At 37.7% G+C, this 16,688-nt stretch overlaps 1 long non-coding RNA gene across 2 annotated transcripts; it reads right to left on the bottom strand.

Moving 5' to 3' along the window:
• Nucleotides 1-9,568: 9,568 nt before the first annotated feature.
• Nucleotides 9,569-16,377, bottom strand: LOC133265955 (uncharacterized). Of its 2 annotated transcripts, XR_009742190.1 has the most exons (4): nt 16,294-16,377; nt 15,820-15,944; nt 10,887-11,055; nt 9,569-9,713 (listed from the first exon to the last, which is right to left on the bottom strand). It is a non-coding gene; the product is annotated as an uncharacterized LOC133265955 (long non-coding RNA). The 2 variants fall into 2 exon arrangements; XR_009742191.1 differs by lacking the exon at nt 15,820-15,944.
• Nucleotides 16,378-16,688: the final 311 nt, after the last annotated feature.

Here is a 16,688-nt window from a genome sequence, read left to right as displayed (position 1 = left end):
TAAGTCATACAAGTACAATAGCTTGAGAAGGAAACTTTCACCCACTTTAAACAAACAAAAATAAAATGAACCCACTGACCTAACGTTTTACAAGAACCAGAGAGAAAAATCTGGGGAGGAGGGGGAGTTACTTCCAAGACACATTTCCCTGAAAACATGTTTTTTTATTTAAGAGGCAGAGGTCAGATAAAAGCTTATATAAGCTGTTCTTTGTTACTTTTGGAAAATAGTTTCACAAGGTTAAGAATGGTTTCCAAATTTAAGTTTTGCGTCTCTCACTTTATTTGAACAATGGGAATTAAGAATCTATCCCAAAAGTAAATTAGTCTTAATTCTCAGGTGAAATCAACGTACAGAAAAGATTGTAAATCTGGAACACTGTGTCCCAGAATTGGGTTCAGATTCTTCTTCTTCCAGTGCAACTGCGGTGTAATGCAAGAGTCATTCTTACACAAGTGACAGAGGCACATCTAATATCTGTCATTAATTATTGTCTGTTGATATTCCTCTGATAACCTTTTGTGAGGGCGGGAAGGAGGTTATTGTCACTTTTGCTGCAGATCTGCTCTGAGCAGATGTAGCTCTCCCTCCTCTCCCATATGTAAAAATGTTTAAACCCTCTATTTAATTTCAGTATTGGTATAAGCAGCCAAACTAGCCAAGTCCTCCACCTCACACTGAAAATGTCTCAAAACTGTTGATACATTTTTCCAGCTTTGAGATTGAAGAATAATTTTGTTCCACCAAATGAAAGCGATCAAGTGGTTAATCCTTTCAAGTGCAATTAGCAGCACTGACCTCACTGTTCTTTAAAATGAAGGTCATGGGGAGGTAAAGGCCAGTTCTGGGCCTTCTCTTTTATATCAGAATACCCCTGCACTAACTATCTCTTCTGTTTCCAAAAACATCAGAGAGCAAGGAGGTAAACAGGCTTCTACTTCCATTAGCAGTAACTTAAACAGCCATAAGTTAAAGGGGGAGGAAAAGGAAGAGCATCTCTATCTATCTCCTTTCACAACAGAAGACATCTGGCCTCCTGTGGGGAGGCCCCAGATAACAAAGAACCTGTCATTACAAAGCTCCGCAGTGTGCTCAGAGAACTATTTTACCTGCAGTCTGGCTCATTCATTTCCTGCCACTGAAGCCATCTGCTTTTGCTTATTGTGGGTATTTTTGTTCTTTGTTTGGCCAGGAGCATGAAGTGGCTTCACTTCAGCATGCCTGTATGTTTGGTCAGAGGCACTATTTAATCCTTTTCTCAAAAGGAGTAAGAGGGAGCTGCAAAAAACAATTCTCTTCCTGGAAGGTAGCACAAATGTTCCAAGCCTAGGTTGAATAGAGGATCATATCAGTGCATGGGTGGGGTAAAGATATACTGAGACTGAAAAGAGATGGCAACTTGGAATCTACAGAAGCAGCTTCCAAAGCACTTGTAATCGCACCTGATTCAAATCCTTTACTACTTCTCCTTGCCTTTTTTATTTATTTTTAATAGTTTGAGTCCAACTGGTTTTCCACAGAGGCTCCTCCAGGCCCAACTGTAGAATTAACGCAGCAATCTGTTCTTGTCTCACTGACTTTCAGTATTTTGCCAGAATGCTTTAAAAATCAGTCTATATTCATAAACTAAGTCGTAGCATACTTACAGAAAAGGATGCAAAAATCTATTCCACCTATACATGTCTTTGAAAATACCAAAATAAGGGGAGGCATGTGTGTGTGAAAAACTTCCTACTACTTTCCTATCATTTACTATAATGCCATTAATACACACCATTAACTTGTCTCAAAGAATTCCAAAATGCTGAGCATCAGCTGAATTCAAACTTGGTTTGTGACACAAAACTTAATGGTGACTGCAGCAATGTTAAAACAGGAAAGCTTTCCCACTAAGATGAAGAGATCATGTGGCAGTAAATTACTGATCTATTGATACCAGATTATGAGATCACCCATCAATGTACTGAACAATTCACCATAGTTCCTGAACTGTTATCCCTTGTCTTGAGACACATTATTTGAGTAAAATTCCAATGCTGTTGTAAGTTAGAACGTTGATTTTGACTGGTGACACTTAGTAATGCCACCATTCAAAGTAAGCATTCATATGAAAAATTTACTACATTCTTCCTGTACGCCTGTTGAGAAAGTTAAGATATTGCTGCCATTTTATGGATTCTGAAGAGAAGTCAGACGCTGTAGAATTTTAAAAGTAATGTATCACATTAAACTTTAAAATTATGGTGTGGTTTCTTCACCAGTACCTGTCAGAAAAAAAAATACAAGTATTTCATGAGTCCCATAGCAAGAAGTGGGAACTACTTCTCTAACACAAAACAGACTTTGTATTTTCACTTCACTGGAAAAGGGAATTTTTGTATAACTTTAGCACTACTGGTGGTGTTCTCCCATTCAAATCAACTCATTTTACTGCTGACTTTTCAGACCACTGGTATTGTAATAGGATGTTTAGAAACATACCACCGAAGAGCAAACAGAAGAGAATGCTCCACACCGGTATACCCAAGTGGTGCTCACCCTATCATCATGTGTGCTTCACTTCCCTTACCTACAAAGTTAATTTCCGACTAACATCTCTACACAGTTGAACTCAGCATGAAATCTAAAGGTTGAATATTATTACTTCAACAGTTCTCATGGTAAAATTTTCCAACAATAGGGCTAGAAGAGCTGTATAGAAGTACATGTGTATGTGTAAGTATCAGTAACATACCTTCATCATAGCAGTAAGTGCATTAGGGCAGAAGCCAAAGATTTTCTCTTATGCTGTTTCTATCTTACGGAACATACAAAGAAAATCAAAGCATGGTATCAGAGTTTACAAAATTAAAGATTAAACTGTTATATGTACAGATCAAATGTATATTTTAATTAGATACAGCCATACAGCTGAGCCTGTATGCAGACATACAGCTGTGCCTTTGAATGTACACAGATGAATACTTTGACTAGAAATTGTTTTGTTACGTTTGGATCCACTAACCAGCACAACTGCTGTATTATCCCTCCAAACAATACACTGGAAAAAACAAATAGTATTTCATACCTTTTCACCACTCCCAGTATTGTTGCTAATGAGTCTAGTGTAGTTCCCTGCTGCTGTCTGAAAGTATCATGTTTTCTCTGCATTTCCAAGCAGCACCAAAATATTATTTGTTAAAACAGTTTAGCACATCTTCATCCATCTATCCAGGCTTAACAGGGCATGCCAAAAGAGGCCAAAGGGGTAAACAGATTATTCCAAAACAACTACAATTGTAAAACCGCAAAGACAATTCCAGAGCATGTTGAACTACACAGAAATTCTGACTCACCTGCGCAGAGGAAGTGCTGTGGATCATGCTCCACCATTAGTTCAGCAGAGAAGGGGAGAAAGGAGCAAGAGTGCAGCCTCCCTGGTACGAAGGAAAATGTATTTGCCCCAAGTAATTGTGGGCAGGAACACCTACAGTGAACATACGTAGATACAACCCTTGATGGAAAATTCATACTGTATATCATGCAACATGATGATTTCTTTGTTGTCTTTTGATTATTTACTAGAGAATAACCAAACCAGAGACAAGTGTTTCTCTGATATTTTGGGGTTTTATTAATAATATGCAATTAGTTTATAAATTCCTCAGTTTATGCTAGTGTTTATTACATTGTATTTTTCTGGCAAACAACAGCATGTAAACCTATTAATCTGTGAATTTTATACCTTCTGTACTACCGAAGTGAGGCTAGACCTGGCCTTTATTCCGTAAGAATACTTTTTTGTGCATATGATCTGGAATAACGTGTAACTTTTATTAAAGAAGTTGTCTGTGAGGTAAATAATATTAACTCTTCATTTTTTGGTGGCATTTTATGTCTCAGTATCATCTTCAACAGACATGGTATTAACAATGATTGCATATAATCTCTACCCATATCAATGTCTATCTGTTAATGTCTACCAGTCCTGGTTTCCGAACAAACTTAGGACTCTTGAGGCTTTCATCATCATGAGTCAGGCTGGCTTCCATATGGAAAACCTTGCTTCTACTCTACTAAAAATTGAATTCTAAAAAACATTCCTAGGATGCACTCAATTTTGGAGGGTCTTTTTCTTAAACCATACTTGAATGCCACCCTCAGAGCCTAAAGGTCTGCTATAGTACAATTCCTGGAACTATTTGCTTTGGAGACAGATGCTAATGAATTGAACAGAATCAGACTCTTTCTAAGTCTAAATATAATCTATCCTTAGTGCCTTTTCTACAGAACAACAATACTTTGGTTCCAGCAAAAAAGTTTGCTCAAGCTACAGACTTAATTTCAAAGATTGCTGCTTAATGCTACATAGAAATTACATATTTCAAAAACGTCATGAATATTTTATTTCTTCCAAAATTGGGGGGGGGGGGGGGGGGGTAGGTGGGGCTTTCAGTTTCATGACTAAATTGTTTGCCAAATGCAGCATGAATTCCATTTGACCTGAACCTGCATTTTCTAGTGATTAGGCTATGCAGCTGAAACATTCTATCTCATTTTCTCTGTTCACAGTCTTCATTTGGGCCATATCAATGCTGCAGAGCCTGATTTGGGGTTTCGGGGTTGATTTGTTTGGGGTGTTTTTTTTTTTATATTTACAGCAGACAAGGAAGTAACTTGATACAGCTTCGATCATCAGAAACATGTAAAGCACCTCAGTGTACTTAAAACAGTTGGATTGCTTTACTAGCTCTTTTAACCTCAAAACATATTTAAGTGTGGTTACAATACTGGCTTCGACCTGCATACCTATGCAGTTCAGAGTACAAAAAATGCTTGCATTCTGTTTGTCATGACTACGTTGGCAAAAGACCTTTACATTGCCAAAGGCTTCAACTTTTCCTTGAATGTGGCTGACTTGATCTGGGGAGCTGGTTTAAAACCAATGCCTGAAGCAGTTGCCAGGAAATTTGCCAGCAAAACTATACTGTCAAACTCTTATATGCAGAATAATCTCTAACATAGGCATAGCCTGATTTTTTTTTTTTTTTCATTTTAAAAGGAGAATCCACTGGGGAGGGGGGAATATAATGGGGTAAGAAACAAGAAATCTTGAAACTTTTGAAGTCCATACAAACTAACATGGTAGATTCAAGCAGGCAAGGTAATGTTCAATACTGTAGCTGTTTGACATATGTATGGTCCTACGGAAATGGCCAGGATTCCTCTTTGTAGGTCCCTGCAAAGTTCTACCCTCTTTATAGGCAGTGGCCATTTTCAGTTACACAGGTGCCTATGTGTATTCATCTTTAGAAGCATCAGTTTAGATGTTTCCATGTTGGCACTTGCAAGAAATCAACGTAAGTAACACTGTACTGATCTCTGCCATTGGTTTTTGTACCTTTTTGGCTTTCCAGAGTTCCAATATTGGCATGCTAGCAATAACAGAATCAGGGTTTTCCTCTGCTGCTGAGTTCACTATGTCATTTGCACCAGTGACCCGAGCCAAGTCTGTATCTGAAACAAAAAGGAACTATATTAAAAAATGTGTTACTATGAAAGGAAAAGCCACTGCTTCAAGTTATCAAGACAACACCAAAGCGCATTAATCAAGCATACAATAAATGATGACAATTTGTTGTTTCATCTGAATTAAAAGAATTAGGTCCATCTGTTGATCTTCAAACCTAGAATCAAATCTTGGCAGTGACATGTGCTAACAAAAACTATTAAAAAAATTTTGTGCATTCTCTGTGTAAGATACCATGAAAATAAATACTCCTATAATTTAGAGGCAGTCTTACGCAAGGCCCTAGTGAGGTCACTAAATACAGCACAAATGTGGAATCTGAGGATGATATCCACTATGTTGTACCACGTAGTTTATTTCAACACTGCTCACTTACAGTCCAAATCTACAATCTCTGTTTGGTTCAGTTCCAGTTCCATAGCTGCATGCAAGGAGCATTCCATTTACAGACAGTCCATTGTAGGTCCAGGAATTAGCCTTGCAGTAGAGCAAGCAATTGCACAGCTTAGGTTAAGATGGTAGAACATACCTCTAAAAATTGTCAATAGTTCCTTCTAGTCAGTGCTGGCGAATGGTGAACTACTGGAGAAACTACTGTGACATCTAAATGTGACATCTGCAAAAGCAGCAGTGACTCATCTGCCAAACACACCCATGTGCCTAGCAATTTTCGTTCTTTTTTTTAAGAGTTGCTCACAGTTTGCCCAGAGAAGTCAAGTTTAATGGTCTGTACATCTGTTCGGTCTCCTAGAGTCCTTATTAAAATCAGCATTACATTCCAGCTCCCATTCCTGTTAACCTTTTTAACAACAGGGCTGGCTATGCCTCCCAGGAGCCTGGCAACCAGAGAAGGCAAGGATGTCCTGGCTGTAACAGAACTGATTTTTATATCTTCTGCAACAGGCCTCCAAGTAACTGAGAGGCATGAGCCAAAGGAATTTAGTGTACTGTTACATAGAGAACAGCCTCCAAGTGAAAGACAACCAACCATAGGTCTACTTTGAGAAAAGGGGAATAAAAGCAGTCTAATACAGAAACATTAGTTTTCCCTGCCAAGTTCCTATAATACGTGGAAATGTAATGTCAACAAACTATCAGATACAACAATGCAAGCAGATCAGCCTCATTACAGCAATGAAGCTACTGCTATTTCAGTCATTTATGAAAGGTGGATACATCATCTTACCTTCCCAGACTGAGTTTACAGGATGGACAGTGAGTGAGAAACATTTTAAGACTGTCAGCTGAAAAGATTTGAGATGGAATCTTCTCAAAGGTAGTAAATTCAAGATCCCATGATATTCAATTTAGCTTGTAAATCTTCCTTCACAAGCTATCATCTGCATATTTGCTTGGAACAAAATAATCTCATTTGACTCCCACCTGTTAAGCTGGGTCCAGAAATGCAGAGCAGCTCTAAAACAGATAAAGCAGTGAAGATTTTTATGCAAAAGAAATACAGCCAGTGCAAGGTGATACAAAAATCTGAGGAGGTGCTGTTGAAATTAAAAGATCCCTATCTGTCAGTGGCCTACATAGGCTCTGGTTTAATAGTTGGCTGCCTCAGGAGAGGGAAGCCTAGAGGCAGTATAGAGCCATTTTTTGCCTTTCTTCCTGATGCTACAGATCATACACATCTCCAGAGAAATAATCACAGCTGTTACAGCCTTCGTTACTTATGCAGTATGGAATATATTAGGAAAGATTTGCCGTACTCCCAAACTTAGAACCTATACAGAAAAAAGTGAAAATTAAAACCACAAATCATTAACACTCTGAACACTGATATGTGTATGTGTATGTGTGTGTGTGTGTGTGTGTGTCTGTCTGTGGGTGCTTTTAACACTGCTGCATTCTATTTGGAATTCAGTATTTTACAGCAAATAAAGTCTCTGACCCTTTTAAAAATAATTTCTTTAATCTTCAGGGGAAGAGTATATAAACATCTTGACTAACAATGAATTTCCAGGACTTTGAGTGTTTTCTGTTGGATTTTTTTAATGTGACTACACAAAAACAACAGCACTTAACATTGCTCTGTACAGCAGCCTGCTTTGCTGGGGGAGGCACTTTGGCAGTTCTCTCCCTCTTTTTCCATATCCCTCTCCTTTCAGAGGCCCCTCATCATGATGACCCATCCATTTGGCTAAGGGCTTCATGCAGCTGCATCTGAAAGAAGCCAACTGTATTCTTGGGTCAGCTGGAGAAGTCTGCCTGATTACAACTGTAGGTATATACAGTGCTTGTAACACCCACAAGTTGGGGAGAAAAGGCCTAGGCTCACCTGAGCTTCCAGCAGAGTGCAAGACATACCAACCACCTACACAGCAAGTTCTCAATAGCTTCAGGCAATCAGTGCATAAAAATTGTTTTCTTTAAGGATTTTTGCCTGCATACTTGGAACCATAATCTTTTGCTCACATGCATTCATAAAACACTATAACTTCTTGCAATTTGTTGCAGATTGTTTGCAAAATGAAAGAAGAATGATTTAGCGGACACATTTCAACTCAGTGGCTCTGATGTCCTGTAGATGGGATGTGTGAAAACTGAATGTTTCCTCATCTCTGTTAGTGTTTTCCATTTATAGTTATCCTACAGAAATTAAACTCTTCTAAAATAGCGTGGCACAACCTTTTTGGTTATTGTTGCAAACTGAAAATGAACATTTGCCAAAGCTTGCCATTCTTAGGGGAATCTGAGTGAACTACCCTGCATAAACCTCAGCAGTGCTGGGTTACGCATTTTTAGGAAGAGCAAGATATTTTTTATTTTATGAGAATTAACACAACGAGGGACTAACTTCAGTGACTTCACCTCATATTTATTTGTTGTAAACTAAGATTTGCACCCAAATGCGCTGTATCCTCAGCTCTGTGCTAGAGACCTTCGCTAGTTTTTAATATGAAAAAATTCCAAGCAGGGTTCACAGATAATAAAGTGAGGCTCATTGAGGGCTAATCATAAACAGCAAGTCTGACATCATAGCTGGAATATATATCAACAGTAAAGCTTCAAAATTCTAGGATATGACCAGTGTCATAAGCGTGATGAAAGGAAGAGCAGTGCAGTTTTAGGTCTAGGGTCTTGATCAGCCCTTGTGCCCTGTGCTGTATCATCACACACATGGCATAGTCCTGCCAATATCTATGCTGTGTTACCAGGTGTGACACTTGTAGTTAAGCAGCTTTTTTCATTAGAACTGTAATTATGGTTGTAGATCACTACATCACAATCAGTATTCAGCTTTCACTAATGTTGCATACTTCCAGGACACCGAATTAAATGGGTTTACAGGTGACAAGTAGGCACTAAGTCACAAAAATGTTATGCTTTTTAAATACATCTGAACAAACGGTTTCACTGCAAACACTGGAAAGAAGAAATAAAGCCTTGTGTTTTGTGACCAAACATTTGTTACAATCCCTTCTTAGCTTTTATTGTATTTTGAGTGTCCATAATGCATATTTCCAAGTCTCTTGCATATTTGTACATCACTAAAATAACAGTTAGTACTTAGCACTAGTCTGCAACAGACAAGAAAGCAAAATCTGTGCCCTGTAACACTTAAAATCAAGGATAAAATCTGGCATCAAAGAAGAGTAGACTTGTCAAGGTGAAGCTCAGCAATGCTTTAATAGTGTGCACTCAGGTAGTCTGCAAGTAAGTGACTTGGCAGGCTTAGGATTTCACAATAAAGAAAGCTGGTACTCTTCTGGGAAGCTCGGGATACTCCAGCTTCCACAGAAGCAGACCATATACATAGGAACAGAGATGATTAGGCATGATCTTAGAGGTCTGTATTTATGGGCAAAGCCCAGGATGGTATAAACTGCTAACATCAGATGAGACACAGGTCGCATATAAGGAGGGAAGAGGTATTTAACAATTTTAGTATTTACATAACAAGCACGAACTGGATAGATTCAAATTAAGTCGAAACAAGAGTCTGGCGTGGTTAAAGGAAGAGTGAAATGTTATGCAAGACCCCAGGTAAGTTGAAAACCCTACTACTGAGTAACTGAACCACAAATACCTCAACTCTCATCTGCATAACAATAGAATTGGTCTCCTTTATCATTTCAATAGCTTGGTCTAACCCAGTTTCAATGCAAGTTCCAAAATTCCACACGTTTCCTTCCTGCTGTAGATGCTGTGACATATCCCCCCAAAACACGACATTTGGCAAAGATCTGATCATGGCCTAAAGGTGAACATATTAAATGAGCATATTGGTCAAAACAGCAGTTCCAAGTCCATGAAAAGAATACCAAAATAAATAGTTCATTTGCTGTTAGTTCCCATGTAGTTTGTTTGAGAAGGCAGACTGCATATTCTTCAGCTCATTAAAGTTTACTTTAACAAGCTGTGAAGCTGATACAGCAATGGTTCAACAGTTCAGTACTGCATGGCCTTTTCCTTTTTTTTTAAAGAAAAAAAAGCTTCAGCATCCCACTTGGCATAAAAATCACATATTTCAAACAGATTTTCAGATACACCTTTGAGAAAATACTGTTTTCCAGCCCTTTTAAAACTATTTTTCTTCTCCTCCCTAAACTACCTTAACATGTTTCCCTAGCAAAACAAAGATGTTCTTTGTTTAAATAACATCTCCTGTCTTGCTTGTTATGAAACAGCACATTTAACATTTCCCATTTCCTCAAAGTCAGTTGCTGGGTGAGATCCTTCAGTGAAAGCCATGCAGCATTTTATAATATATTACCTTACATTGTTGGTTTTATGAGTAAATCACATTGCTGCTATTGCTTTTCCTAGTTGTTTTTAAAGTTCAAGTGACAGATTCAGTGTACTAGGAACTGTTTATACACAGAACAGCTAGAACTTGGGCAAACCTATGCAAGTTCTCTTAGGGTGTAAGACCACCACTCTGATATGAAGGAATCAACCCTCCCAAGGCCAATTTAATCCTCATGCTGATGTACAAGTGCCAGTCAATACCCAGTCCACCATGCCTGTGACCAGCCACAACTGTACTTGTTAGCATGCTTACACTGTTCAGTGATGTGCCACGTGGAACTGCTTGAGCTCTTCGAGCACACACATACTGCTTGCAATCCTTGAGTTGGCTGGATATCTCTATACAGCTCCACATCATGCAACCCAGACATGCTCTCGTTTCTTTGCTGTTCTTGGCATTTAAGGAGTTCATTGCCAAACCCTAATTCTAGAAAACCCACCAGACATCTATCCAGTTGTAACTTTTCATTATTTACTACCATTATGAGCAAAATTGTCAGGGAGCCAGTCCAGTCATCCAATCTCCTGCAACATCTTATTTATTTTTGAAAGTTTCCAGAGTAGACGCCCTGGTTTTATTTCACACAGAAAAGGGGACAAACTAGTGGTATGTCCTTACCACACACACAGCACATGACAGAATAGCTCCATCCAGAGGAACAAGTCAAGAAACCCACAGTTGTCAAGACTGTTGTCAAGAAGTTCTGCTGCACCCAAGGTTCAGCCAGAGTAACTGGTATTTTAGTAACAGGCATATTTGCTCCACCTACAGCTGTCAGTGTCAGGCCCTGGAATTTACTAAACACAAAAGGGGAAAAAGATAAATTAACATTTCAAGAAATTATAATTCCTGAAGAATTAAATAAGTGAAACAAAAGCTAATAAAAGTTCATTCAAGCACCCAGTTAGCAGAAGATTGTCACCTTTGATCATTATTGGGTTTGGTCATGTAAGCAGATATGCCTTTTGAACTTTTGATGAAAGATTATACAGCCTTAATAGGAGCTGAAATCATTTGTTATTTTGCAGGACAAGACCTTATTCTTTCCAAAACTAGTCCACAGTTACAGCAATGGCTAGGATTACATATACATCTGACTAGATAAACATCCACAGCTTATTTTACAGCACTGCTGCTGGCTAAAAAGTTTTGGATCCCTGCAGTGTGGTTTGTGGGATCCTGAAGGGTCTTGCAGACTTGTTATGGAATTTCTATAGGGCTAGATAAACATTCTGCAGAGTACTTTGTTGATTCCTCATAATTTATGCCAAATTTTTCAGCTAATGTGCAAGGCTACATTGTGGCTAGCATTCAGCAAGCACTGGATGTGCGTGCAAAAACCTTACATTTATTTGCAATGAAGAGGTCCAAAAATTGCTCTCTTGATACTATTGCCATTATCAAGGGGAGTCCTCTAACACCAAGATCACACACTAATGCAGGGGTGCAGCACGGATCCAATGTAGCAATCATCATACTAGCCATGGATGCTGTGATCAAGCCAGCATTCAACTGATGGTGCCTAAGTAGAAATGGTGCCATGTTCAGCTGGAAGTGAGCATGGCTACTCTAATGCTGTACTGACTTCAGTACTAAAATACTTCAATGCTAAAGTGCTGGAATTTAAGATAGACTACAGACACAGAATAAAAATATCAAAGATACTGGGCTCCTTGGAAATTAGTTTAGCTGGAAGACGAAAGATCCACTTATTGCAGATACAAGACAAGAACTTAGTAATTTTTTTGGAAGGAATTGTCAGAAGTGGAAGTGTATCAGTTCCTATCGTTCTGAGTGACTCCTACTGCAGCCTATTAATTATAGGAAACAAAAACAGTTTGATATACGATTGCTTTGTAGTAGAAAATAGGACAAATTATTCATAACAAAAAGCTTCAATAGCTGTATGTCATCACAGTAGAAAATAATTGATACAGAGGGACCTAAAAGATCTTACTATAATTCCTCTAGCCATTAGTTGTTCACATAGGAATCTTAGGAGTAATGCTGTACGGAATCTAAGTCAGACTCTTAGTTAAACAAACACCCTCTAGACAATCCAGCAAACTAAATCCTTGAGACCAACATCAGCTTCTCTCCTAATCAACACAGAAGTCAGTCACCAACTTTCTTCTCCTTGTGTTCCAGTTCTACCAAATTTGTTAAGCTAAGTTGTATAAGGCTACTTCCCTACCCTTGCAAAGGAGCTAAATTAGCCCTTACCTCCTCCTAGGATTCAACTGTATTTTGAGGAAAGCAAAACAAGGCCTCTGATTCACCCTAATTTCATGTGACAGACTAAAGAGTACCCAGCAGTTTTCCAGAAGCCACTAAAACAGCACTGAATGCTACATCTCCATACAGTGGCCAGATATGCCACAGTTTTGAGAACCTTGGCAGAAGGGTAAACATCAAGGTGTGGATATTCCATCGCATACTTGGCAATACACATAAGAGCTGTTGCTGCCAAACCAACTAGACTGTGAAATGCAGATACAAGCTGAGGAAGGTCAGAGATTTCAATTCATTTTGCAATGGTAAGACCTGCAAAATTAAATGATTTAGATCCAAAACAAAATATTACACTGTGTTTCATACTCAAAGCATAAACAGACCATTGAGCAAGAAAAGGCTGTTTACTTTTTAATGCTGTTTTCCTTTTAGTACAATTAAATAGAAATATAATAGTTATAGGAAATTTTAACCTAATTTAAGTCTTTTCCAAAAATACATCGCTAGAACATTTTGAGATGACAGCTTGTAAGAAACAGAGCCAGAACAGCTCTTTTGAAGCCACTGTTTCTTACATATGGGAGAAAGTTGTGCAGATGCATCCGCCAGTTTCCAAATACATTTTGCCTACAGAGAACCAAGGCAGGCAAAATGGCTCTGAACACAATAGAAGACTGCTACAATCTAAGTGACAAACTGGCAAAGAAGTAGTACCTTCCCCTCTTCTCTCTTACCAAGTTACAGCCTCAACCTTTGAGAATGTCTGCTGGCCTCCATAGCATCAGATACAAAATCCTCAGAGATGCAGCATTAAAACTACATGCAATTTTAAAAATATTTATTTTCCTTCAAATTGATAAAACTCTAATTCAGATCAACTGTGGCAGTTCATAGATTCAAAACAAAAATAGCACAGCACACAACTGAACCAAAACACATCATCTGAAAACAAAACCAAAGGAAAAAAAAAATAAGAACATGTATCATTGCTGTACAAAGCTTTACTCTTTGTAAAAGAATACAAAGGCATTGGAAGGGTTTTAAAATCTGGAGGAGGAAGAAGAACCAATAGTTTATTTCAAAGATGAGAAAGGTTTCTTCTCAGTTTATTAATGCAAGTACCCATTTCTGATTGTAAGGCTCCTGCACATTCCTCCTTCCACATTTTCTGGTTTCTGTATTTCTTTGACATCAATCCACCAAGCGACCATGAAACTAATTAGCATCCCAGCAGCTCAGTTGCAGGATCCATTGACATATATTGGAGTACATGTTTTCAATTACCATCAACACTGTCATATTGTTTTCTAATATTAGTCTACTATGTCTCAACTACTGCCTCATTCTTTATTATTTTTCAGGCTTATTTCTTAATCCTCTGTATCAAGAGAAAAATACTTATCACATTAGTTCAAGATGAAAGATATTACACCTTTCCTAGGTTTGTCCAGTACCGGACAAATTTAAAACTGTTTTAGACACTATAATCCTCATGGGCAAAAGCAGTATATTTTATCAAATTAAATATGAAGTACACATTGTCTCTTATTTTGATTTTAGATGTTTTGATATTAAAAATGTTCTGAAATTCCTACATGACTTCATTTAGTAATCATGCAGACTTCCTTTGGTGTTTTAAAGAGCACATGGTGACAATTTTAAATAATAAATTGTCTGTTAACCTGCATCACTGAATGATTATAAAGTATGGTCAAAAATGATCAGAAAAACCCATGATGCTCAAATCGTAACTATCAGACAAATATAGCCATTGAACATTCTTGGAACATTGTAAAGGCCAAAGACCATGTGTTGGCTGGTATCCTCAAGAAATATTTATGGGCTTTTCAGAAGTCTAAATCCAAAAACGTAAATCTGACAGAAGGGAAACTGTCATATAAGGACATTAACAATGCTGAGATGAAGCAAGTTTTTATATATACTGTATCCTGAGAACACCTGAGGTTAAACAGACTAGCTGTATGATTGTATTGATGTGGCTTGTACTATGGCTTATGGAAAAGATGCAACATAACAAGCAGCAAGAAGTAACAAAATCAACTTCCCAGAACACATCTCAAGTATTCATACGTAAGACATCTAGGAAAAAAAAAAGTTAGCTTCAGGGATTTCACACCTTATCTCTAAGAAGCAACAATGCAGCATATAATTTTGATCCAGTGTTTAATTATTAGCCTGGTCCTCACAATTAATCAGGTCAAAATCTAAGTGTAAGAATGAAAGGCTCCTTTATTTGTTTGCAGAATATAAACTGAAAATACCTGTTACAGCTTTTAGTTCAGTCTGATCTCTGTCAGTCTTAAATATTTATTACTTTTTAAGATTTTATTCATCTATTCCCTCCATGCATTATAGCACAAAGCAAAATGCTTTACTTTATTCTTTTAATATACATGAGCTATTCTGGCATGGCAGTACAATATCATTTCAAAGAATGGGGTTCTAACATAAAACTAACTGTGAAATAACCGTTTGGAAAATAGCCTTTATTACTTTCTATATTGACTGCCATGTAACCTTCTAGTAAGTTCCAGGACATGCATCAGATTTCCCTCCAGCAATGGTACTGTTTGAAAAACTTTGAAGAATTAATGAAGTCCAACACCTCATTTCTTCCAGATTTAGTGCTGAAATATACCTCCTTTATCTGTCTTCTTTTAGTGCAAAATACCACCTTTCTCTGTCTATACTAAAGATAATTGCCAATTAGAATCTACCCCTAGGAAGAAATTGCTCAGTTTTAATAAGTTTTGAACACCACATGCATCAGGATGTAGATTTAAAAAAGAGCAGATAAAAGTAAATATTGTCTCTCTCCTGATGCACTTATAAACTAAACTAAATACAGATTGGTACTTCTGCAAATGAATTAAATCCTTTGATGAATGCTGCTTTGTAACTAACTGAACATTATGGAACTGGCAATGAAAGGCTGTTTTCTCTTGAATGAAACAGTACAGTCAAAGGAATATGCTCAAATAAGGACAGTAGAAAACAAAAAGGCTGTAAAATTGTCTCCCTGGCCCTAGGGATAACAAATTCCATGATCTAATGAAGAAGGGTGGCAAATATTTGCCCATATAAGTGAATGGTTTTCCTGCAGGGCCTAATTCTGCACATATCCCTTGTTCCTCACTGCTCGTAGCATTAATATTTCAGGCAGGATTAGGTTCTTTGCTTGCTCGTATGGCTAGGTTTGCTAGCACAGACCACTCTCCTAGTTTTGAATTACTTAACAGAAGAATGCTGAACATTGAATAACCTGTTCAATGTTATGTTAAATGGCATAGAAGGGTACCATATCCTCCTTTAAATGCTGCTTTAGGAAGAAGGCAGAGATAATCATATTCTGGAGTAAGTTATTGAAAAACATCCAGCATTCTGAATAATTAAGAAATCACCTGTTCAGAAATTAAATTTCACCTGTAAGATTAAAAAAAAAAAAATCAAAATTGTTAAAATTTTTATTCAGACAGAGCTCTGAGCAACCTGACCTAGCGGAAGATGCCCTTACTCATTGCAGAGGGGTTGGATTAGACAGCCTTTGAAGGTTCCTTCCAACCCAAACCGTTCTATGATTCTAAGAGAAGTTTCCAGCTGGAAACCCTACCTGTGGATGGGTAGTCTCAGTGTAAGAGTGGTCAGACTAAAATATGAAAGTGCATCTTGACTGCAGCTATTTCCAGTGAGTCTCTTGAATCAATTTACCTTAATCTATCCCTCTCTTCTATGCACATCTCTGCAAATATTTTTAGCTACAGGTTTTCCACACCTGAATAGTCAGTCTTACGATCCAGAAGTCCGTAATTATTTTTCACCTTCATGGTCAGCAAGAAGAGACTTCAGGGGCTGTCCTTTTTTAAAAAAAATAAATCAGGTTACTGATTTTGATACCTGATTATTAACAGAAACCTAGCATTAGACATACTGAACTTCAGAGATAAGTATGCTATCGGGAAAATAAGTCTATTATTATTCCCACATGCAGTTTTGCACTTCTATATCATGGCAAAGGCATGTGGTATCTCAATTAGACAAAGTAACCTAGCTACTTGTGTACCAAACAAAGATACTTGTGTATCTTTGGGAAACTTAACCTAGTAGTTTCATGACCTGAAGAAGCATTCTTCTTTTTTTAGAAACATCCTATTTGTCAGACAAAAAGGG

This window comes from Pezoporus flaviventris, unplaced genomic scaffold (genome assembly GCF_033815535.1).
Source record: "Pezoporus flaviventris isolate CSIRO_AGI_PZ_B2104156 unplaced genomic scaffold, CSIRO_AGI_Pfla_v1 ptg000006l, whole genome shotgun sequence".
Taxonomy (NCBI): Eukaryota; Metazoa; Chordata; class Aves; order Psittaciformes; family Psittacidae; genus Pezoporus; species Pezoporus flaviventris.
Note: the sequence above shows the minus strand (reverse complement) of the source record. Positions and strands in the feature narration are given on the sequence as shown.